The following is a 26,473-nucleotide window of genomic DNA, read 5'->3' as shown; positions in this document are numbered from 1 at the left end:
TCCAATCATTGTCCCTAGTCTTCAATATCATTGTTGTATGATTGAAATTGCAAAACTATATTATTTGGCTTCTTTCTGCAACCTGGATATATTATTGAGTTAATAGATTAATATTTCACTTGAGTTGTCTACTATTCAAGATATTAAAATAGGCAATTAAGTACAATATCTCATTTTAAAAGTGTTGAATAGTTATTTCTAATGGATGCCTTGGAAAAGGAACTTTATTCATGAACTCACTTTGAAGCTTAGTTGAACCCATTCAACACAGTGGGAGATTAATGACGAAATCAAATTACACGAAGAATAGTTTTCAAGGAAGCTAGAAGATGCAGATACAAATGTGGGCACAAGTGAGAAAGTTTTAGTTGTGGATCAGCAAACAAAGAAACTTGAAGAAGACACAAATAGATAGGAATTAGAAATGATGGCTTCAAAGGACATCTACACAGAGTTGTTATTGCATGAAGAATGGTCTAAAAAGGTAAACAAGAATAATTTTCTATATTTTTTTCTAGTTTCCATTAGGCTACATATAACCCACTATTTGAGATAGATGCAAAGCTATTTCCTAGCTCAAGTTCTTTAACTTTGATAATATTGAAGTGGCACAGCAGAAGCCAACTACATCGCAAGAAGGATCAAAGATTGAGAGTTTGCAAATTCCCAAGATTGATTTGGGATCCTAGCAAATTTGCAGAATAGTTCAATCAAGAGGCTTTAATGGGCTTAATCAAGCATTGTTTGAGGACAAACATTCTTTGGGAAGCGCAAACTATCATATCCCCTTTTTCGAACTAAGGTAATAATTTAATATAAGTTGCCCAAAAAGTAGCTTCAATTTTAAAAAGGCAACTTATGTTTTATTATTAAATTATAAAGTACCTAAAAGTGATTTTATAAAGTGTTTTTTTTTTTTCAAGTAGGCCTGAAATGTTGTCCAAAGTGTTACTAGAACAAGGGGACAAATTGAAATATTAATTTAAAATGAGAAAGAATTCATAGAGGTTCCTTGAGGAGGCTAATAGTTGCAAACAAAAAATTACAAAGTAGCTAGAATTAAGGAAATTCATCCATTGTTTTATGATCAAACCCTCTTTTTTGAGATTGAACCCTCATTTCTAAAATTGAACCCTTGTGTTTCATCTTTCTACCTAAGGAAGAAAACCCTTTTGGCATTGAAATTTGGACCTCTAAGTTTCCTTTTGGATCCAAGGACAAGAACCCTCCAATCCATTCAAGCAATTACATAACACGGATTGTCAGTGTGCTACAATGTTTAAAGAAGTATAAATTTCATGAGTATTATTTAAGATTTTAAAAACCTGAAGGTTGCCACAATAATCCACACCACTACTAAAGTGATCCATACGGCTGCTACAATGGTTTATACCACTCCAATGCCACATTATCTAGGTTTATTTTAGTTGGCTTGTGGTTTCTAATTTCAATTAACTTGGTTTGTGTTGTGAAATTCCAAATCTTGGTTTCAGTTGAGATATTTTGAATTTTTGGAATTGTAAGGAGATGGCTTCTAAATTAGATTCGGTATTTTGAAAACTTGTAAGTTTCAAATAAAGTCTTGCTAATCTTTTATATCTCTATGAGTTATTATTATTGGTTGTTCTATGTGATTATTCACTCTATTGTTGATTATTGATGCCTACCATATCAATGTCCATAATGCTGATAATTATATAATGAACAATCTTTATTAAGCAGTATCACTGCTATAATTATTCTAGTTGCATCTTCTACAAGTGCTGTACCATTTTAATAGCCAAGTCACAATTGAGGAATGAAATTTTCATTCACTAATGGAAGGGCAGTTGGTGTGCTTTGTGTTATCAATATCTTCTGAGAATAAATTGCATCATTGAGCTAATGTTGCGCCTTTGAAGGGTTGCTACCAAATGCATTAAGCTAAGGACTAGACAATTTCTGATGTAGTCACATATTTTGGAGATTAACAGTGATATTTGGGAAGCCAACTCTCATCCTCTGCACTAATATTAAAACCTTGTTAGCAGGTTGCAGTCCTTAGTAGCCATTGAAACTTGTTGTATCATTCTTGCATACATCAATACCAGTATAGAAGAGGATTTGCAACATTGATTCAGAAATTTTAGCATTGTAACAATGTGCTATTTAGTTTTTAGATTTTTGGAGTTTGTTTGGAGTATGATATGGAAAGAGGCAAGCAAACCAACAGTCAGAGATTAAATTTGCAGACAAAATACCATAAGCTCTGCAAAAACAAAAGACAATAATCTCTGCAATTAAATAAACTGTAAAAAAAAAAAACTTGCATTCTCCAATATGCTCCATGAAGAGCAAATACATTATTATATAGGCATAATGTATGCCAAAATTAAAGATTTGGAATATCATCCAAATCTTCACGTGAAGTGGAAAAGAACCAAGAGAACAGCAATTTTCTAACTTATGCTAACTTCCTAACAATTTACTAATTTATGCTAACTTCCTAACAACTAGGAAACTAACATTTGACTTTTAACTTTTAACTTTTTACATAAGATCAAAACTAAAAAATATTAAAATAATAATTAAATCCTAAGCTCTAACCTATACCCTATGAATCCTCATCATTCCTCTCAACAATAGCAACATCGGATTCCAATGCTCTCAGAAGAGAAGGAAAATCTTGAGATAGGTGATGGTGAGAGAGATCCAAAGGGCCTGACCCGAAAGCTGACCTTGCTTGGCAACAAGGTAGGAAGTGGCAGAATCATGTCGGGTCTGATGAGTCTTTGTGTCAAAAACTCGGTCAGAATCGAGTGATAGCTGAAAATCAGGAACAACATCTGCAAGATGGCTAACAAGAGGCTCAGTCTCTAATGTCAACTCGTGGTAGTGCTTGAGGAGATCAACATTGACAACATCATGGATGCCCAACTGAGCTGTAAGATCAAGTCGAAAAGCATTTATAGACACCTTCTAAAGAATAGTGTAAGGCCCATAGCGAATTGGATTGACCTTATTGTGTGCTTTCTCTTGGAAATGATGTTTGTCCAAGTATAACCAAACTCTATCCCCAAGTTGAAAAGTATGAGGGATACAATGTCAATCCATTAGTTGTTTTTGCTTTTCTCGAGTCTTTTGAAAAATTTGAATTACTTTGAATTCAAGATTTTGCAAATGTTCTATGAAGGCTTGGACCTTATCTTGCTCTTTTTGAATATGCATAGTGGCTAGAGAGAGCAAAGATAAGGGCAACTCATATGGAGCCCAAGGTTGAAAACCAAGACATACCTCAAAAGGTGAGTGACCTGTAGATGAGTGAATTGCCCAGTTGCATGCATGCTCTATGTGGCTTAGGCTCAAATCCCACTTGGCTGGAGAACTATAATGAAAAATCCTCAAACGTTGTATAAGAGTTTGGTTCACAACTTCAGTCTGACCATCTGATTGAGGATGAAAAGCAGCAGAGAAGTTAAGAGAAACTCCCAAAATCTTCCACAAAGATCACAAGAAATGGCCCACAAAACGTGAGTCATGATCAGAAACAATGCTAGTGGGTAAACCACAAGATCTCCAAACAAAGTACAAGAAGAGTTGGGCTAAGTCATGTGCAAAACTTGTCTTGTAGCATGGAATGAACTTATCCATCTTGCTGAATCAATCAACAACCATAAAAAACGCAATCAAGGTGACAAACAATCAATGGAAAGCCACTAACCAAATCCATGGAAATGCTCTCCCAGGGGCAAGAAGGAATAGGCAAAGGAATACTCAAGCCCATCTTTTTGTTGGTTGGTTTTGAGCAACAACAAACTGCAAATCTTTTGAGGAAATGTAGATTATTGTGTTGCAAATGAGGCCAATAAAAGAACCACTGCAAATGATGAAGTGATTTTTATTTGCCAAAATGATGACCACCATAAAGAGCAGAATGTGCCTCCTTGAGAAGTGAAGTTCGATGATCTGGAGGGACACAAAGTTTATCCAACTTGTAGAGTAACCCTTCCTTGATATGGAAATCCTGAAAAGGTGTTAATTTTGAAGTTGAAGGATTCTAAAGACTTGTGTAGGTAGTGCCAAAATCAAGATCTTGAGCATACTGAGAAGACCATGTCTGAAATCCCAAATGAGAATGGGCACAATAGTTAAAACATGTGTTGTAGGAGGACAACTTAAACAATCTGCAACATTGTTGGTTTTCCCCTTCTTATACTTGATGACCAAGTGGAACTGTTGTAATTATGAAGCCCACTTCAAATGCCTAGCTTCTTCAATTTTGTTCTCGGACTGAAGAAACTATAGAGGCAAGTGATCAATGTAAACAATTGTTTCTATCCCCAAAAGATAATGTCTCCAATACTTGATGGCTTGGACAAATGCATATAATTCTTTATCATATGTGGAGTATTTCCTTTTAGCACCAGAAAAAGTTTATGGATGATAGGCCACAAGATGACCATTTTGCTTAAGAACAACTCCATGTGCACATTGTGAAGCATCAGTTTCAATCTCAAAAGGTTGTGAGAGACATGGTAGAACAAAAACAGGTGCAAAACATAATTTTTCTTTCAATGTGTTGAAAGCATGTGAGTGTATTTCTATCCACTTGAATGCAATATTGATCTGTCAATTGGTGCAAAGGTGCAGCAATGTCTGAGTAATGTAGGATGAACTTGTGGTAGAAGTTTACAAGACCAAGAAAACTTTGCAATTCAGTGAGATTTGAAGAGTAGGCCACTTGAGAAGAGCTTGCACTTTTATAGGATCTACCTGAATGCCACGTGCATCAATGACAAACCCAAGATAGGCAATGGATGTATGACCAAAAGAACACTTGGTAAAGTTGGCATACAAACTGTTTTGCTGAAGTGTGCAAAGAATATGTTCCAAATGTTGAAGATGGACTTTCCAAGTGTGAGAAAAGATAAGAATATCATCTAAGTAGAAGATAACAAATTTGTCCAAACAATCACAAAATACCTCATGCATCAATCGTATGAAAGTGGCATACAAACTGTTTTGCTGAAGTGTGCAAACAACATGTTCCAAATGTTGAAAATGAACTTTCCAAGTATGAGAAAAGAATATCATCTAAGTAGAGGATAACAAATTTGTCCAAACAATCACGAAATACCTCATGCATCAATCGTATGAAAGTGGCAGGAGCATTGGTGAGACCAAATGGCATCACAAGTCACTCAAAAAGACCCAGTTTGGTCTTGAAAGTTGTTTTCCATGTGTTCTTTGCTTGAACCCTAACTTGATGATATCCACTATTCAAATCAATCTTCGAGAAGAATTTGGCACCTTGAAAGGTCATCAATGCATGGAAGTGGATATCGATTTTTTATGGTGATCTTATTTAATGCCCAGAAATCAATACAAAGACACCAAATTCCATCCTTCTTGAGCACAAGCAAAATTGGTGAAGCACAAGGGGATGTACTTGGTTTAATGAAACCTTTGGACAGCAAATCTTGAATTTGCCTTTTATGTCATCACTTTGAAGAATTGATTGTCAATACAATGGGGCATTAGGAAGAGATGCAGCAGGGGCAATAACAATAGTGTGATTGATTTCTTGTTCTGGGGGAAGTGTCTTAGGCTCCTAAAACACGTGAATATTCTTGCAATAATTTTTCAAGAGTACATGTGGTTAAGACATAATGACTTTTTCTTTAGTATTATCAAGTTGTAGCCTTATGAAAATTAGTGCAAGCTCTTGTGCCTAATTGATAGCTTTTTGTACCTGTCTGCAATTAAGTACTAGATTTGTGGTGCTCTTAGTACATTTTATTAAGTATATGTTATTATCTTGTTGCAATGTATATGTATAAATTAAAGGCATCATAATGAGTTTTCCTATCATACTAATAGGGTTTTCCTAGCAACAAACCACAACAGTCCATGGTGGTCACATCATAAGTAACCTTATCAATGAATTTGGGACCAAATGCAAAAGACTGTGTGTGTGTGTGATCTGAGAGGATGAATTATTATCCTTCCATCCAAGTGAATATGGATGAAGATGTGGATCCATCGGCAAATGATGTATATTGACAATGGACTTTGCAATCAAAATCTTTTGTGAGCCATTATCGATGATACAATTCACAAAAAAATCATGTATTAGGTGAGCACGAACAAACAAATTGTCACATCCCCCTGAAATAGAATGATGGTTCATCAAGGTCACTTTATTGTCTACCTTTCAACTCATCATATGTCATGTTGTGACGTTTTCACACATCGCCCCATTGCAAATGGGGATCCCCACTTTTTCGCTTCATAGCTTAGGTGTTTTAGTCTAGTTGTCTTAGCTTGGTGATAGTCGTAGTCTTTAACCTTTGTTTATGAGAAGGATACGTCTTGTCTGTCCCAGTTAGATATGTTGAACAACTAAGGGTAAGTCTTAAGAGTGCAACATTTTGTCAGACAAGTAAGATCAAGTGTCAAGATTGAGAGTTGGGGGTGAATTGCAAAAGGTTATAGAATCTTGTCAAAATTGTCAAAGTTGTCAAATTTGTGGATTTGGTCATAGTTGTCAGGGTGCATAGGGTTTTTTTTTAGGAATGGATATAAGAGCAAGAAGTGGTGAGTTTGTTTGTAATTCCGTCAGGAATTGCAAGCACAATGCCTTAGAGTCCGTAACTTCAAGTTTGCCTCTGTGTAGGACCCAGAAGGGGGAAAGAATGTGAAAATTTGTTTTTGTCTGGGGCAAACCCCTTGTAACATGTACCAATTTGTGCACAGTACCACCTAGGATCCAACCTCAAATTTGTGCAAGTTTATACTCATAATGCACTTCACAAGGTCGACTCTTCACAAGGTTGGCTTCACACATTTTCGTGTGCAAACATATGTAGGATTTGCACCTGCATTGTGCACATGTCTCTAAAATCTGACCTGCCTTTATGCAGGCTCAAGTCTGAAATCCACTCATAAACTTGTGCATACCACCACCTCCTATGCGCTCTACCTTGTGCATTACGCCTTCCAAACCCACCGTATATTGTGCATGCACATGGGTAAAGTATGCCCATGTTTGCACAATGGAAGGTCTTAAATCCACCAAAGGTCTAGTTGTGTAAGCACATGCCTCCAATGCACTCATCCCTTATCTTGTGCATGTACACACATAAAGCCCGCCCATGGCATACTTTGTGCAAGCATAAGTGTCATACCCACTCTACCTCAAGGTGTGCATGCATATACCCATAGTAGACTCAATCAACATCATATTTGTGCAAGACTACTTGTCAAACCTGCCTTGCACTATGTTGTGCAAGTAAGAATCTCATATGTGCTCAAAGAGGGAGAGTTTGTGCAGGCATACCACCTAAATGCGCCCACATTTTGTGCAATAGGGGATGTAAAATGCACCCAAGATGAAGTTGAGCAAGGCCATTATCAAATTCGCTACACTTTGTGCATGTATACCCTCTAAACTCGACCTTGTTCTTGATCTCCAATGCATATGCATAGTGAAATCCTGTCAGTGCAAGCATGCCCTCTAAACCCACTCCAAGGATCAAAGCACTAAGGTTGTCCAAGGACACATGTAAATGCCGCTAATGTTTGTGCACACAACCATCTCAAACCCACTATTGCAAGCAAGGGGTCCATTTGCACCCAAAGGAAAAGATGAAAGGGATTTGATTCTAACATCATGTCAATCGAGGTTGATGAAGAGACAAGATGCAAAAAATGCTTTAAATGCAAGTCAAGTGGGCCTAAGCTGAAGAGGTGCGACCCCAACCTAGATTGCCTATATAAGGGAGGTTGTAAAATCATCATTTGACATCAAATCAATCCAATCAAAACAGATTAAAGAGGAGAAAATCTGGATCAAGTCTTTCATCAGCGATTTTTGCCTTGCTTAACAAATGAATTTCATCATTTTATTGTGCGAACTTGTGTAGACCAGATTTCATCCCTCAAAATTCGACTTAAGCATGTGTATTCCTATTTTTTTCAATGCTATTTCGAGATTGAAAAAGGTTTTTTAGGGGCTTGATTTGTTAGGTGTTAGTCTTTCTTTTTTAGGGACTTGAAGGACCTGTAGAAAATGAAGGCTGCGATGGACAAGATTAGGTAGAAAGCTTTTCTTCTACCAATTGTGCTTGGTTGAATACAACATCAAGTGTTTCTAAGGTAGTATATTTCAACTCCCTAAACAAGTGTTCTTCTAATTCACTCCTGAACTTTAGGATTAGAGCAACACCTGAATCTTTAACTTGGAGTAATATCCTTAGTCGATTAAATTGGTAGATATAATCTTGCACTGACATCTGTCGTCCTTGTCGCAAGCAAAGCCACTTGACGTGCAAATCTTGGTCATACTTGGAAGGATAGAATGTGTCCTTTAAAGCTGTGACAAGTTGATTCCATGTGCTGATTGGATTTTGAGCATATTGTCATTCAATGACCAAAACCTTAGCAACACCAGAGAGCTTCAATTTTGCAAATGGAAATTTATCATCATCAACGATCTCATTGTCAGCAAACCATGTCTCAATATCTTGAATCCAAGTGTAGAGCACATCAAGATCTCGAGATCCATCAAAAATATTGACCTCACATTTGGCTGGAGGTTGGTGGCCTTCAAAACCAAGAAGTCGCTGAGTTGCAATATCATTGACTTTATTATTCAATGTAATTATCACACCGGCAAGTTCGACAACTCTCTTAGTCAAATTAGCGGCTATGTTATTGCGAGTTAGAGCCAATGAATACTTTACACCTCCCAACAATAAAAATAGACAAACACTATGGACCAACTCTACCAAACTTGGATTGAAATAATTAAATTGAGAGATCTATGAGTGTTGGAACAAAACCAATTTACAAAAATAAATAAATTGAGAGATCTATGAGTGTTGGAACAAAACCAATTTACAAGGGGGTTTGGAACTCCACTAGACATATTGTGACAAATTTTTAGAGAAAAATACCTATCAAATCACAAATTATGGAATTAATACTCTCCCAAGTATATCAAGATAAAAATTTGAGAAACATTCGGGAGAACTTGACAAAAATAATTTTATATGAAAGAACTTAAACTCCATATTTTTTAATGCAAAACCATGCCAAAAGGATCAAAACCACATTTTTTCACCCAAAACCGTGTTTTGGTACTCAAAACCACCAACAAAACCACCTTTGCCTTTGGATTTAGTAGCTACAACAGCAATCTTAAAAATGCAATAACTTTTTCAAAACTTGATAAAATTCAAAACCGTAAAATGTTTTAGAAAGCTCTAAGGAAGAGGCTTTGGACCCATGAAACCATTTAACAAAGTAACTCTTATGTAAAAGTATTTTAATGAAGCCTATTAATGGCCTTCCTAGGTTCATCCAGATGCTGATTCAAACAAGGTTGTAACATGGATCAAGCCGGAAGAAGGATGGGTGAAGATAAACTTTGACAGGGCATCAAAGGGCAATCTGGGCCCGTTAGGAGCAGGATGCGTAGCTCAGGATTGGACTAGGAGTATTGTTGCCTTTGGTGCAAAGAAGTTGATGGACGAGACGAATAATGAAGCCGACGATCGCTACTCTATTGGTAGTCGAAATGGCGAGAAGACTCTCAATCCCGAGACTACATTTAGAAGGAGATTCATTGGTGATCATCAATGCAATTATCAAAGGTGAAGCCTAGGCATGGAAGTTAAATAAATATATAAAAATTATTAGAAATTATTTATTATTTTTCCAAAATTCAAAATCTTCCATATGAAGAGAGAGAGGAATGATGTGGCAAACACCCTGTCAAAGTGGGTGGTCGCATTTAATGAAAATCAAGTAAATGAAATCTGGGAAAATCTTAGGTGCATTCATTTCAAGAAAAGGTTGGAACCGGGCGCAGCCAAGCGCAGTGGTAATCATGAAGAATAAAGGAAACTTGCCCTCATGAAACAAAAATCGTGCGGAGTTGTATTAAGAGGCAGGAAAGGTCATTTCACTCTTCATTCAAGTGTTTTTTGGTGAGAAGAGTGATATTGTATGGTCGGCAAGTTGCAGAGCACCAAAACACAAAGGCAAACTTCACTTTGATCATAAGGAAGCAATAGTTGGCTTTTTTAGGAAAAATTTCAAAAGGAAGGTTGAGGAATGTCTTCAAATTTGAAGATCCAATGTTCCTGCAAATAGTTGATATGATGTTGGGGGAAGAATACAAGAAGTCAGAGTATAAGTATCGAATGAACATTGACATCGCATCTTTGTTCTTGGCATGGATCTTGGAGTTGGGCGAAAAAGAGGAAGTGCATTGGGTCATGAAAGAATGTGTCAAGTATGAATAGACATATGGGATGGGGGCCTTCATTGCAATGGCCAAGCCTGGTGAAGGATTTGTTGCTCACAATGGCGACTGGCTCCATGTTGCTGAATTTAACCCGCCATTGAGGTCATTTCTTCTATGGATTGCTGCTTGTGACAAAGAGGAGCATCGAGTGGAAGCCCAAGTGGGTTGGAATTTCCATTAAGATTATCTTCCTAACAGGGATCGAGAGTTGAAGGAAAAGGGACCCGAGGTGGTGAAGTGCATCAAAAAATGTCTAAAATACAAGGAGGATTACTGGAAAAGCAATCCACCATAGACCCAGAATAATGATTAAAATAGTATGAGGTCTTTATGTTGACAATAAATTTGTTGACTTTGAAACGTGTATGCAAACCCTATAATTTTTGTAAACCCTGTGAGCTATGGGCTCAAAAAGTAGTAGTAGAAGGAACTATCGATATATCAGTATTGTCATTGTGCAACTTTTGGATTTTAGTTTGTAGGTGGCAGTTTAGAAAGTAATTTAAGGATTCTGTGTGGATTTTAAAGCTAGATCCATGGTTTAGACCACAAAAATACTCCTTTTTTTGTAATACTTGTAAATATTTAATATAATGCAAACCAATATTTCACTGATCAAGAAATTTGCTCTTAATGAAAGAACAGCACAGGATTTCAAAGCATATGCACAAAAAATATAAAAGAAAAGTGCTTACTTTTTCAAGCAAACACCTCCAGTAGCTTCTTGATGGCTAATTCTCCTAAAATGAGTGCAAAAGCTTCAAAAATCATCTGCTATTGTTGAGAGCTTCAAGACAGAATTTTTTTTGATAAAATGGGTTTGAAATTTGAATGATAAGTCCAAACCCATGGATCAAAGTATGCTCTGATACCAACTGATATGAAAAGAGGCAGGCAAACTGGCAGTCAGATTAAATTTGCAGACAAAATACCATAAGCTCTGCAAAAACAAAAGACAATAATCTCTACAATAAAATAAACTAGAAAAAAAAACTTGCATTCTCCATTCTCCAATAGGGGAAGAGCACCAGTAGTTGAGCACCCTAACTTCGCGCTTCTCAAAATCTTACGTGGAAATTTCAAATCACTCCCAATTTTTTACAGCAGCTTACTTGGCAAGTCCCCTACTTATAACTAAGCTTTCAGCACCACATCATCAAGTATGGTGCCACATCAGCATGGTTTTTGCCAAGGTGTCTAAAACAGCCCAAAAAAAAAGTGAGACCAATAGGCGTGCAAAAGAGGCCCCAATAGTTGTGCAGCTCACATGGCATCACCTGATTGGTTACTTTTTACAATATTAGTACATTTCCTAACAACTTTTGGTACATTTTCTAACTACTATTGGTACATTTCCTAACAAAAATTGATATTTTATGTTTCAAACAGTAGGTTTTATTTGTTCAATTTTTGGAACAAAAGGTATCAACAACCCTCACAACAATTGGTACATGCTCAACTATTGGTGCTCTTCCCCTATGTTCCATGAAGAGAAAATACATTATTATATAGGCATTATGTATGCCAAAATTAAAGATTTAAAATATCATCCAAATCTTCACAAGCAGTGGAAAATAACCAGGAGAATAGCAATTTTCTAACTTGCATTGACTTCCTAACAATTAACTAATTAGTAGTAATTTATGTTAACTTTCTAACAACTAGGAAACTAACATTTGACTATGAACTTTTAACTTTTTACATAGGATAAAAACTATCAAATATTATAATAATAATTAAATTATATACTTTAACCTATACCCTATGAATCCTCATCAGAGTATGCAACATGGGTTTTGGCAAATGATGACAATGTACAACATAAGAGGTTGTACCTCTTCTAAGAGGAATCGCAGCATTGGTAACTATATACAAGTGCAAATTATCGTTGGTTGTAAAGTGTTTAGAAGGTGAATTTATTTGTATGATTCAGAATTAATTAATCATTTCTGTTGTCATAATATTCGGTTGTTTGCATTGAGTTGTTTATAGATATTTCTAGACAAATAAGATGTAAAAATCGATAAGAGATGTTACAGTTGTACCATATAGAAATGTTAATTGGATAACTCGTTATAGTATCTTTTGAGGATTAACTTTCCATATTCAGTTGCTGTAATCTCAAGATAACATATGTTAAGTATTGGCTATTACAATTCGTAGTAGTTCCAATTTGCAGCACTGTTCATCCTTCATTTGTACTTTCAAATCTACCTGCTCTTATTTTGAATACTTCACATTTTATGCAGATTGCTTTCCAACTGCTTCACAAAATGTATTTTTCTAAATTGTTGGACAACTGTTTCTTATTATTTCTAAAATTGAATATAGAAGAGTATTTCATTGCTTTATGATTCATATTGTTAACCATAGAAACAGCAATCGCAAATAAAACGCGATTATACCCGATTAATCGGGGATCGGCAAAACTGCCGATTTATTCCAAAAAATCGCGGCAATAATCGTTGACTTTTTCAACATGATTTTCAACGATTTATTCGATTAAAATTGCGGATTAATCGCACGATTAATCAGATTAAAATCACAAACCCACGAAAAACCCTAAACTCGCAAAAAAAAGTGCGAAATAAACGAAAAAAATGATTTATAACTGCGCGACGTGGTAGGGTTTCATGCCATATCGCGCGAGATTTCAAGGGGTGCGAGATTTCACGGGTGTCTGCATTGGTGCCTGCGGGATTTCACGGGTGTTTGCGTGGGTGTCTGCGGGATTTCACGGCAGTGGGAGATTTCACCGCATTTTCTTTCCTTCTCATTCTTCCTTCTCATCTTTCTCGGAGCTACTGGAATTTCAGGTATTTTCCATATCTTTGCAATTTTAAAATTTTATTTTTATATTATGTTTTAAGAGTCATCAAGCATAAATATTTATATACTGTAAATATTTACATAATATGTTATGCGAGTATCTTTTATTTTTTATTTGTTCATTGCATGATCTTCATCATACATATCAACTAGATTATCTGATTGTTATAAATTTACAGTCAGATAATCTAGTGGATATGTATGATGAAAATTACAGTCAGGTATTTATTAATATTTAGTATTTTATTACAGTCAAATATTACTATATTTTATTACAGTCAGATATTTATAGTAATTTACTGTTAAAATTACAGTCAGATATTACTGTTAAAATTTTATGTTTATATTTATATTTACTGTTAATAAATACAAATTTTAATATTTATTATTAACAGTAAATATTTACAGTCATATTAAATATTTATGCTTATTTACTGTTAATTATTAATAATATTTGTTAATTAACAATAAAATATTAACAATAAATATTTACAGTCATATTAAATATTTAATATGACTGTAAATATTATCAATAAAATGTAAATAAGCATAAATACAATTATTAGTAATTTTAGATTTTTAGATTTTTAGATTTTTAGATTTTTAGTAATAAGCGTAAATATTTTGTTTGTAATTATTAGTAATTTTAGATTTTTTTTTAATTAAACAGTTAAATATTTACTATTTTTTGTTTAGTATTTACTGTTAAATATGTAATTTGATTGTGTGTTACTGTTAATTATTAGTAAAATTTGTATTTAATAGTAATTAACTGTAATCGGAATTTACATTTTCATTTACAGTAACATTAAATTCATTTTTTGTTAAATATTTTTAGCTTTTAATATATGAAAATGTCATTTTCATTTAATATATACAGCCTATCATAGATTCATAATGTCATTTTCTTTGAAGTTATTAACATTTAATATACAAAAAAATGAAAATTTTAATATAAATGTTCAGTTTTCATGATGAATGTCCAGCATTAATATACACAAACCCAACCCTAGATCCCTCAAAATTTAAAAACTAAGTGTAATGCTTTTGCAGAACTGATTCTTGATCACAATGCCACACCAAAAAGACTTTGCATGGACACATTGCACAACAATTTCTGGTAGCACGAAGGTCAAGTGCAATTGGTGTCAAGATGAGATCAGTGGTGGAATTTATCGTTTCAAATGGCATTTGTCAAAAGAACGAGGAAATAACACCGAGATATGCAAAAAATGCCCTGCAGATGTCTCATATCAGGCAAAGCAATCTCTTGAAGGGATTGCTGAGAATAAGGCCAAAAAGGCAAGAATTGGGGTTCAACTAGATTCTACTTCTACAAATCCTAGGATGCATGATTTGGGTGAGGATGGTGAAGATGGGAGTTTCAGGGAATCTGGGTCGACACATTATTCTATAGCACGTGGACCAAACACAGGTGGAGGAAACACTAATGCTTTCTTCCAAACTCGTACCACACCAGGATCACAAACCACTTTGGAGAGTACAGAATGAAGGAAAACTGTCACAGAACAAGCAAAGAAGGCAATTGCTAATTATTGGTACTCCTCTCACACGGCATTCCATGCTTCCAGAAATCCATATTGGCAACCCATGGTAGATGCTATTGCAGCTGTAGGTCCTAGGTTTCAAGCCCCATCTTATGAATCATTGAGGGTTGGTATGCTGAAAGATGCAATAGAGGATGTTCAAGATGTTTTTAAACAACATCGATTGCAGTGGGCTAGAACTGGTTGCAGCATCATGTCAGATGGTGGGATAGATAGAAGGAACCGAACTCTCATTAACTTCCTTGTCTCTTGTGAGATTGGCACTGTTTTTTTTTAATTTGTGGATGCATCTAATATGATGAAATCCACAAATGCATTGTTTGAGATGTATGACGTGGTAGTTACGGATGTAGGGCCACAAAATGTGGTTCAATTTATCACAGACAATGTTGCTACTTGTGTTGCTGCAGGGAGACTTCTGACAGATAAATATCCTTCCATGTTTTTTACACCATGTGCAGCACACTGCCTTGATCTAACCCTAGAGGACATTGGAAAAATTGAATGGGTTAAGGCGGCATTTCAGAAAGCTCACAAGGTTACCAAATTTGTTTATAATCACACAAGGGTTTTGGCTATAATGCGCTCTTTCACAGGAGACAAGGAGCTAGTTCGACCAGGAGTGACAAGATTTGCAACATATTTCCTTGCATTACAAACATTATGTGAACAAAAAGGTAATTTGAGGCGAATGTTTGTTTCAAGCTTCAGCTAAGTGGATGGAGTCTGGTTTCACAACTCAAGCAAATGGCATAGCAATGGCAGAGTATATGTATTCTACCACATTTGGGGAATCTATTGAACAAATTGTAGAATTTTCAGAGCCTTTAGTAAAAGTCTTGAGACTAGTGGATGGGGATAAACCCCCCATGGGATATGTGTATGAGACCATGGATAGGGCCAAGGAGGTGATAAGGAGTAAGCTAGAAAATAACAGGGATAGGTATATGCCGTTGTGGGACATAATTAATAGGAGATGGGATGGACAAATGCACACTCTTCTCCATGCTGCGGGATACTTGCTCAATCCTCTGTTATTCTATAAGACTGACTTCCTGGAAATTGATGCTGAGATCAAACAAGGCTTCTTCAAGTGCATTGAAAAAATGTTTCCCGACTTGGAAAAATTTGATGCGGCTACGATAGAGCTGGAAATGTACAAGCATGCTAAGGGCTTTCTCTCTTCTAGGGCTGCTATACAAAGCAAAAAGACCATTCAACCAGGTAGACTCTATAAACTTTTGACAATCTCTTTATTTTGCCAACCATTAAGTTTGTTAAGATTATAAGATATTCTTAGTCTTACAATATCATCTCCATATAATGTGTTTTTCAGCTGCATGGTGGGCTTCTTTTGGAGATGAAATACCAAATTTAAGGTGGATGGCAGTGCGTATTTTGAGCCAACCATGTAGCTCATCAGCTTGTGAGCGTAATTGGAGTGTGTTTGAACACATACATTCCAAGAAACGCAACCGCCTATCACAACAACGGCTGAATGACTTGGTATTTGTTCATCACAACCTCCGCTTGAAGATAGGAAAGCTCAAGGTGAGAATATTAATATATAGTTGCAGTTTTTTGAATTGTATTCACTATTCATTGGTTTTTCATTTGTAAGGGAAACACTAATTTCTACATGGGCAAAATCAGGAACTAATGAGGAATGCTTGCCAATTGACCTCGATGAGATATATCCAGAGTGCGAGTTGATAGCTACTGATGATGCTGATGATGATGATGATGTTGATGATGATTATGTTGTTGCTGATCGTCCGCTTGTGTCTGAAGATTTTGATATCATGAGGCAAGCCAACTTTCGTCCTGAATGGGTTGAAGGAATTAGGACAGGCTCTTACTCGGGAGCTTCATCATCAGGGCCTCCTGCCCTCTAGCATGTCATTGCCTACATTTGAGATTTTGGAATTTTGTACTTAGTTTACAGGTTGACTTTGTTCAAAGTCACAAACTATATTGTAATTGACATTTTGACATCTATCACCATCTAGATATTATTTATGGTGTAGTATATTTTGTGCAACGTAATCAGTGATATGAATATAAACAACGAAAATCTATTTCCTGCAATTCATGTGTTCAAGTGTCTATTTTATTTGCCTACAATATCTCTATGCTATGGAAATACCCTAAAATATATAAAAGAAGTAGTTTTTGATTGTTTTTCTGCAATTTTTTACGTTTTTTTGTATATCCGATTTTTTCCCGATTTTTTGAAAATATCTTATACTTTTGTTTTGCCGATTAATTCCCCAAACGATTATTGCTTCCTTGGTTAATACTACGCAGCTAGCCATCAGTAGGTTAATGTCCCAATCACCATATGCTCTCACCTTGCCCACATTGGGATAGTGGTAGATAATCAATTGAGGACATCACAATTGCACCTCCCAAAAACACATACACACCCACATTGTGTATATTGAATGGTATATTATGACTTGTTTGATAGTAATGTCACTAAGTAAATAAATGGTATGTTATCATTAGATTGACTGTAAGTTCATTGTGTAATTTAATTGGTAGAAGTATGACTAGTTTAACTGCATGGTGATTGTGCTTATAAATGTTAAGCTCTGTCTCACTTAAGATGTTGCATAGCTCCATATGAATCAACTTATAGAACAAGGTGTGGGCATGCATGTTATTCACAGAGGTTCTTCAGAGAGCATAGGATTTTGGGATTTCCTCAACTCTGTGGTTAAGACAATAGGGGTATTATCATAAAAGTAACTCTGCATTGGCAGTGATATTACTAGAACCTTCTCTCGATTATGAAAATATTGTAATCTTGCAAATTAACTGTCTTAATAAATTAGTTTGACAGACTTGAGTGGTATTAGAATTTTAGTCTAATTGCACTCACATTGTGGACATGTAATGAGTTGAAAATAGTTAAATGTTTTATCAACCTGTAGCACAGTAGCCTACAGTATGGCAGGTAATAGTAGTGGTTTGATAACTAAGTTTTAGTGTTTCGTTATATGATAGTTGTGCTTATGTCAAAGGTGGGCACTGCTTAGAGTCTGTAACACAGAATTTACTGTATTAATTTCATTGAGAATCTCTAACTGTAACATACACTGAACTCATGTTGCAAATTTCAAAAGGGTAAGTGCTCAGAGTTTTAATTAAGAAAGAGTGGGTTTTTTAATCCTGATGTTGAGAGTGTACAGAAGTGTGACATGCTTCTTGTAGGGATCAATGTTAAGTAATTGTGTAAATGTTATAGTAAATAGAGGTAATTGTAGATTGTATCAAGTGTGGTGTATGTTCTGTACATGGGAAGCTATGTCAAACTTGAAACGTATTATGGTTTTGTTTCCTTGTTGCAAGGATTGCTTAAGGTTTTGGCAAATGGTAGCTTGTGAGAAATTATTTGCAGAGTTTGATATCTTGTCTTATGAGAGACGTGTTTTATGTCCCATCTAATAGCAATGTTTTGACTGTACAGTATTATGTTCTAAACTATCATGTTTGTAAGAAAATGTTATTAATTACGTAACCTAACTTTCAAAGTTACCAATTGGGATATGTGCATGTGCAGTTTAGATATTAAGGAATTTGCTATTCAAAACCTATTTTTTCCTCGATATCAAGGGAATGGAAACATACAAAATGGGTGCACTTCCATATATCAGCCTATTGTGTGTATTACTTATTTTACCAGGACTTAAGGGATTAGTCAATAATTCAATAAACTTGAAATGGGAACTTAAGGAAGTAAACTTGTATTATCCATAAGATCTTGATCCAATGGTAATGGTAATAGTAATTCCATGAATGATATTGTTGATCGCTGCAGTTAACCTTGTCACAAGAACAATATGGCAATGTTTATTTTTATATGTAAAACATAGTTTGATATACCTAATAGCGATGCAAAGAGGAGTCTAAAGTGTTAAGAATGTTATCATGTTTAAGTTTTAACTAACACTTGGAACAAAGTAAAGCATTCAATATTACATGAAAGGTCAGGGCATGACCTAATGAAATCAAAGTTCTATGCTGACTAAGGCAGGGGTTCCATGAGGGGGGTTTAAGCTCTATTTTTAAGGAAGAGGTGCTCCCATGAAGAAATTATTTTTTTGCTACGGGATTATTTGGAATCTTTTCCTAAAAAATATGATCCCCTACTTTTTAGGCCTGTAATTATAAGCAGGTGAAAATGGGATGGGGCTAGAAATTGCCCCACTAGCTTAAGAATATTTTATGCCACTTGTCAATCATCTAAATTTTAGAGGGAAAACTAAATTTATTTACAACCAGCTTGCTTAAATTTAGGAGTTTAAACTCAAGTTGATCTGCACTACAAAGTTCATGGGGCCGCCAACATCCTTAAATTTAGGAGCTTAAAATTTTAAGTTGAAGTACAGTACAAAATTCATGAGACCATAAGCTTTAAAATATTCCTAAAAAATCTCAGCAGCTCCAGCTCTATTTTTTAGAAAGCCCCCCTCCATGGGACCCCAGCCTAAGTAACACTTGATGCATTACAATGCAATTCAAACAAAATATGGTAAGCATGATATGTCTACATATCTTGAGATGTCCATATCTGATCAAATAACACTTGATGCAAAATAAAAGAATATGAGCATATTGAGATAACAAGTCTTACTGCCATTCCAGCTTCATGATTATCATTAACACTTAGTTGATGACAAACTCGTGATGACATCAAGTGACACTTGATTCGTGCATGTTTGATGTACTCAATCAAGTGACACTTGATGCAATGCAAGGTGTTGCGGTTGACCAAGTGCCACTTGAGTAGACATCAAAAATGAGTCAGTCAAGTAACCCTTGACACCTGCATGAGTTTCAATCGATCAAGTAACGCTTGATAATTGTGCAACTTCAAATGCAATAAGTTAACTAACTCGATCTATGTCTCAAAGATGTATTGACTTTCACAAACTAAGGCCAGCTCTAACTTCTAGCCATTATTAGAGATACGAACAACACCTCCAAGGAAGTAGGATTTTAATTAAATCTGCTTTCTGTGGATGCGGGTGATTATCTTCTGAAATTCATTATAGGTGAACTTGATTTGTGATTAACTACAAGTCTGGCATTTGAAAAGAAATTGAAGGTCGGCATTTGGAGGTTATTGCAACATTCAGTTAAACTCTCTTAGAAAACAATCTAGCTTCCTGTTAATTCCTCCCTTGGAGACAACACTCATAACATGATATTGTTAATAGCAGGTAGTAAGGATAGTGGAGTTGATTGGAGGCTGGAGCCATAAATAAGTGAGCCTGATTTCTGATGGGGTGACGAAACCAAACGTAAAATGTCACTTATCATATAAGCTCCACGGTAAATTTGGTGGGCCTGTTTCCACATTCTTGTTGGCAGTATTCTCCAACTGACAAAATTCATGATGTTGAAGATATTTGATCCTCATTTATGTTATGACTGATTAGGTTCTCAAATTGGCATCCGTGTAAGCCGAAAATCGATCATGGGGACCAGCTAACTGTGGGTTTAGTTGCATTTTTTGCTGAGAGTAATTTGCTTCTGATCTTTTTTTCTGGTTTGTGTTTTTGCCCTGTGAATTTTTTGAGTGGTTTAGGATTCCTAGTTAATGCCAAGTAATTCCTATCCCACATGGAGGATGTAACAAAGGCTGGTTCTTCCTGGATATTAGTTAACCCTGCCTTAAGTTTCTGGCCCAAATGTAACCTCTAATATGATGAAAATTATTCTTATCTGTCACAACAGAATCATGAAATACTCTTAAATCATTCTTATTTGTCACAAAATAGTCGTGATATATTCTTAAAATGGGAATAAAAAAAAAAGAGTCTTGGTCCATGGAACCTGGTACGAACCCCGGAAAACAGTTCTTTCAAAAATTCTCCCGCCTTTCCCAACACGCAGTTATAAGAATTCCTTTCAATAAATGCTTAGTTGTTTTACTTATGCAACCTCTCTCAGGAATATGAAAGGAACATATAGAAAAATAGTACAAACCTGTGGCGCGTGTTGAATGGAAGAGACGCTTCGAAGTTGAATGCTAATTCATGCAAATGTGGCCTGAAAAACATAAGATAATCTCTTTAGAACGCAAGGCCCTGCTTTGCCTTTATGCGACCTCATCTTCTGCAATTTTGTTTTTTATTCTCAACTTACCATGGAATGCCACCGTTAAATCCTGGTGGCCTTGCCAACACATGATTGGGAATTTTCCACAGATTTGTGAGGATGACAAAAAGAGTATAGATTTAATTGTTTTAATTTTTAATTGATTAATATTCAGATTAATGTCTAGTCATTTATCACTAGAATGGGGAGAAGTGAAATGAGAGTTGGATTAAAGAGAAGAAATAGAAAAAGAAAGAAATTAAATTGTTATTAAAATTAATATAATCAAATAATGATATAACTAGCAATCGCATTTTGGTGTGCAATGGGTATGTCGAGGAAGTGTGGAAGGTCAATTAGGCAATTTTTTGGTTTTTTTTGTATACAATTATGTAGCATATGAGGTCAATTGGAAGGACATTCAGTAAATGATGTTGTTTGTGTAATAAAGGTCTTGATGGAGAAGTGATAGATTAAAATCAACTATGCATCCAATCAAAGAGATTTAAATAGAAATAAAATATAGCCTCTAAATCATGAAGATAGTCGAGTTTCATAACAAATAGGTTCATGTTATGTTTGCAATAGGGAGAGATGATGAAAGGGGAAGCATAAGAGATAGAAAGAGGGGGGTAGTTACGGGGAAGAGCAATAAGAGATAAAAAGAGGGAGACATAAAGTGAGAGGAGAGAGAGATATAAAGATAGATGTAGGAAGTGATATATGGAGAGAGGTAGTGAGGGAGAGATATAGGGGAAGAGTGGATGGAGAGATAATCAGATAGAGATAAAGGGAGAGATGAAAGAAGATATATGGAGAGATAGAGATAGAGATGCAAAGAGATATAGATATAGAGGTCTAGGAAGAGGGATAGGGGTAGAGGGAGGGAGAGAGATGGATGGATAAAGAGAGGGTGGCATTTGTAGAGATAAAGGAGTAGAGTGAAAGATAGAGGTAGAATGTAACGCCCCGCAAGGAAACCCCGAAGGGATTGAACTAAAACACTTGAAAAGAGTGTAAATAATTTTATTTTATTTTAAACTTTAATAAGTTAAATTATACATGAAGTTAACATTTCGTTTAGATTATACAACGGAAGACTTAACTTAATACCTAAAGGGTTTCTCAACTTGGTTAACATGATTTAAACTAGCATTGTTTGGCACTAATTAATCCAATTAAGATGATTAAACATAAAACGTAATTACATTTAACCAATGGTTAATTTATCCAATAGTATGAAATATTATTAACATGTCTAGGTTTCATTCATGAGGATTCTTTCCATTACATTACATCTGATATTCAAATAAAACATATGCATTAACATTTAATTTCCATTCATACATTTGTTTTGCATCATAAGATAGAAATAACATTACATTTCACTAAATCACTAAGTCTCAGATAAACATTTACAATTTACATCTTTCCATGAAGGCATACATATCAAATAATTACAACTGACCATATAAGGTCCATGATATACAAGAAATGATCCAAATGACAAATAGGATCCAAATGGAAATACAAGATGCTCGAATCCAAAGAGCAATTGGAACACCTGTGAAGCCAACTCCTGCAAGAAGGAAAAAACACACCCGATGGAAAGTGGCACTACCACCCGACCATGTGGCTCAAAAAGAACCACCCCATTGTGCTAGGAGATAGAAATAAGACCCACTAACAACCTACACGGTATGCACACACATGGTCGAAACACAACATCAAGAAACTCACATAAAGCATAAACTCACAAAACATGACTCCACAACAAAACTCGGGTGATACCAACAAGGCTACACACTAGTGACCATAAGGGAAGAGTGTCATCACATAACTTGGTATGGTTATTTTGGCAGGACTCCATAGGTCCTGGCCCCCATCCTGGGTTATCCTAGTAACCTCTCTCGAACCCCTGGCCCCATCCAAGTCTCATGCGGACCCAACCAATCCTTTCGTGAGGACAAGGTTGTTGGTCTGCCATTCTAGGCCTTCTCACTGCATCCTGGGTCTATACAAGCACTCAACCATGAGCGGGGTACAATTATCTTATTTAATGTTTTAACTACCCAACCCCCTAATATATTATTAGGTTATCACTTGCTTAACCAACTTTTGATGAGTTATCCTACTAACCTCTTTGGGCGCGACCCCCACTCGAAAGCCACTCTTCCTTATGACACTAAACAAAAACATCTCAAAAGAACTCCAAAGTCAAAGCACAAAGGCCAACCATACCCAAGGAGCTCAACACAACTAACAGTTCACTTGGTCACTTAGATCCTACCATCTAGGTTTAACCCACTAGATAATTCGGTCTACTCATGAGACAAGACCATTACGGAAAAATAACATAAAAGGGTCTAAAATCACAAATGACTAAATTAACTTGCAATAAGACATATTTACGAAGCCAATCATATAAGAATATAGAAAAAACATCATTCATTCGAGAACATATCTCATTGTTTTCCATCTAATTCGTTTGACCAAGTTTACTATAATTTTCTAAATTTGCGATAAAAATCATCTACTATAATAATAATTTTCTCCAATTTGAATAATAACTTCAAATTAATATTCACTAACCATCTATTTAAAATTTCAATACCACAATAGATAATTAAATCATATATATATATATATATATATATATGTGTGTGTGTGTGTGTGTTGGGTCTCGCGAACCCCATGGGGTTTATGTGGGTGTTGCAGCCCCACGTGGTGGGACTACAGCCCCCCACGTAGTGGATCTACAACCCCACGCAATAGGTTGCAGCCCCCACTATGTGGGTATATATATATATATATATATATATATATATATATATATAGGTTGGGTCTCACGAACCCCATGGGGTTTATGTGGGTGTTGCAGCCCCACATGGTGGGACTACAGCCCCCCACGTAGTGGATCTACAACCCCACGCAATAGGTTGCAGCCCCCACTATGTGGGTCTGCATCCCCACTACATGGGCCTGCAGCTCCACATCGTGGTTCTGCAGCTCACGATAGGGAAGGGGGGTGGGTGTGGGGTTGAGCCATGGCTCCCCCACCACTCCCCAATTAATTTATTTTTTATAATTTTTTAATTGTTTTAATTTTTTTTTTAAAACAAACTTTCATTAAAAAAATTTTAAAAACTAAAACCTACAGCACCCAAATCTGGGAAAATTTTAACGGACCCCCCAAATTTCATAAAATAATTTACCAGTCCATCCAAAATCAAATTGACAAAATTTTAACAGCATAACCCCAAATTTGGTAAACATTAACAGTTAAAATCTGAGGAATTTTAACAACATCTCAGATTAACAAAAATTTTACAACATCTTCATACTAAAAATTTAATAACAAATTATAACCATTTATACTTTCCTCGTCATTTTAAAATAGAAGATTCAAGAGGGAAACAAAAAAAAAATCTAAAAAAAATCTATTAAGTCAAGTTTTCATTTTCTTCCAAGCAAAACTTTACAAATGAAAATTAAAATACTTTTCCCCAAGATGAAATACTTTTAAATTTTAAACTTTTGAATTGAATTCAAATTTTTCATAAAGTAAAAGTCAACATGAGAATATATTTACTTTTTTAAAATAAATTATTTTTTTTCAAAACATAGGATATATAATTACATCTACCATAAGATTTATTTTTTTGACAACTAATTTAATTAGCTAGCTAGGGAAATTAATTTAATTGTTTTATAACATTATAGGGGTCCTTTTTAATTTAACCATTAATTTAATTAATAAAAACAATACACATTAATTATTAATAATAATAAGATATTAATAATTAATCTTGCATTGAATAATACTAGAAGAAACTCAATAAAGTCACAAAGCGCATAACCCATAACACGCAAACCCAACTAAAAAACACAATAAAGACGTGACTCACAGAACAACACAAAAAAGGTTGACAGACGACTGACAATGCTCTCTATCGAGCAAGGCTAAGGGTGAAACTTATGGCCTTAAGACTATCTCCTCCACTTCCATCGGATTATTTAGGTACGCTCATACCTGTGGAACCAAGTGAAGTCAGTACCTTGTACCTGTAATTCCTGCATCACCAAACCACGCATACATATATATGTATTTCAAACACGGTAGACACACCGATGAAGGAGAATCGTGACATTCTTTGTCTCACCATAGTGAGTGAAGGAAAATCATCTCCTCGCAACCCGTACACTTTCACACATACATGATAACATATACATAACGCATCTCACGCATAAAGTAAATGTGTTAGTCCATGGTCAGTAATCCAATAAAATTAACATCTAACCATCAATAAAGAAATGATGCATAACAACATTCACTAAATCTCAAATCAAAGCATAACACAACATAACATAATATTTGAATAAACATCACCATATAATGTATCCACTAATATCCATTGAAAAAGTCAACCATGGTCAAAATAAGTATCTAAAAAAAAAGTCTGATCGAGGGAGGGGTACTACATAGAAGATAGAGAAAGATAAGAAGAGGGAGAAAAATAGATAGTGTTAGGGAGTGAGTGAGAGAGGGGTTATAAATGGAGAGAGAGAGAGAGAGAGAGAGAGAGAGAGAGAGAGAGGGGGGGGGGTAGGGGGAGAGAGAGAGAGAGAGAGAGAGAGTTTTAAATATAGATAGAGAAGGGATGGGGGATATAGGAGATAGAGATAGAGGGCGCAAGAGTAAGAGAAAGGTGATAGAGAAAAGTAATAGAGAGAAAGAGAGAGAGAGAATCAGAGAAGGGGAAATATAGAGAGATAGAGATAGAGGCAAGGAGGGAGGGAGAAACAAGGTATGTGTGTGTGTGTGTGTGTGAATTAAAAATAAATAGATAGATATTAATGGATAAGTGATAGATTCAAATCAAGTATGCATCGGGAAGATAGATAGAGGGGATAGGGATAGAGTGAGGAAGGGAGAAATGTGGAGAGATAGGGAGGGGTGACAAATAGATGGAGGGAGAAATGGATAGAGATAAGTATAGGATGTGGAGAGAGAGGGGGGAAGGAGAGGGATATAGCTAGAGAACCTGGGAGAGAGAGAAGGGGAGGTAGAAAGGGAAATATGGTAAGATATAGATAGAGAGGGAGAGTTAGAGATGGGAAGATAGAGATAGAGATAGAGGGGGAAGAGTGAGAGATAAAGGAGGTGATAGAGACAAGTAATAGAGGAAAGGAGATAGAGATAGAGATAATGATATCCCTTAGTTTCTATCTCTAATTGTCTCTTTATCTCCATCTATCTCTTCCCTTCATCCTTCTATGATTCTCTCTCTTCTCTATTGAGTTTATGTCCCAAGCTCCATGAATTAGATGCACATCCATAATGTATAGATCATTTGATTGTACTTTCAGTAGTGCATGCTTCACCTCTTCACGCCTTCTTAGCTAAAACTAACAAGAAAATTATTGGTGTACGAAATTCATAGCTTGCAAACATATATGTATATCTAATTGGAGATTTGTGGACCAATTAGTATCCAATATAGTGAAAAGGATGTTGACATAGGTTGACACCTAATAGGATGGCTATAGCTTTGATAAATCTTGGACCAATGGTACAATAGTTTTAATGGACTGTTAAATTATTTGTAATAAATGTGTATGTTCCCATACCGATTTCTTGGTCATATATACACTATCCTTTCATTCCTTTATTCCT

At 35.5% G+C, this 26,473-nt stretch overlaps 1 protein-coding gene across 1 annotated transcript in view; it reads right to left on the bottom strand.

Annotated features, from left to right (window-relative positions):
* The window catches only part of LOC131065767 (uncharacterized), a 115,185-nt gene extending 94,250 nt beyond the window's left edge, over window positions 1-20,935 (bottom strand). The window contains exons 1-3 of the mRNA XM_058000413.2: window positions 20,845-20,935; window positions 20,686-20,748; window positions 20,544-20,604 (exon numbers count right to left, since the gene is read on the bottom strand). The gene's annotated coding sequence lies outside the window, so the exon portion shown is untranslated. The remainder of the gene's footprint in view (window positions 1-20,543; window positions 20,605-20,685; window positions 20,749-20,844) is intronic.
* Between the last annotated feature and the right edge of the window lie 5,538 nt (window positions 20,936-26,473).

Source organism: Cryptomeria japonica, unplaced genomic scaffold (assembly GCF_030272615.1).
Source record: "Cryptomeria japonica unplaced genomic scaffold, Sugi_1.0 HiC_scaffold_147, whole genome shotgun sequence".
In the NCBI taxonomy this organism is placed as follows: Eukaryota; Viridiplantae; Streptophyta; class Pinopsida; order Cupressales; family Cupressaceae; genus Cryptomeria; species Cryptomeria japonica.
The sequence above is the reverse complement of the archived record's forward strand: the minus strand, read 5'-3'. Positions and strand labels throughout refer to the sequence as shown.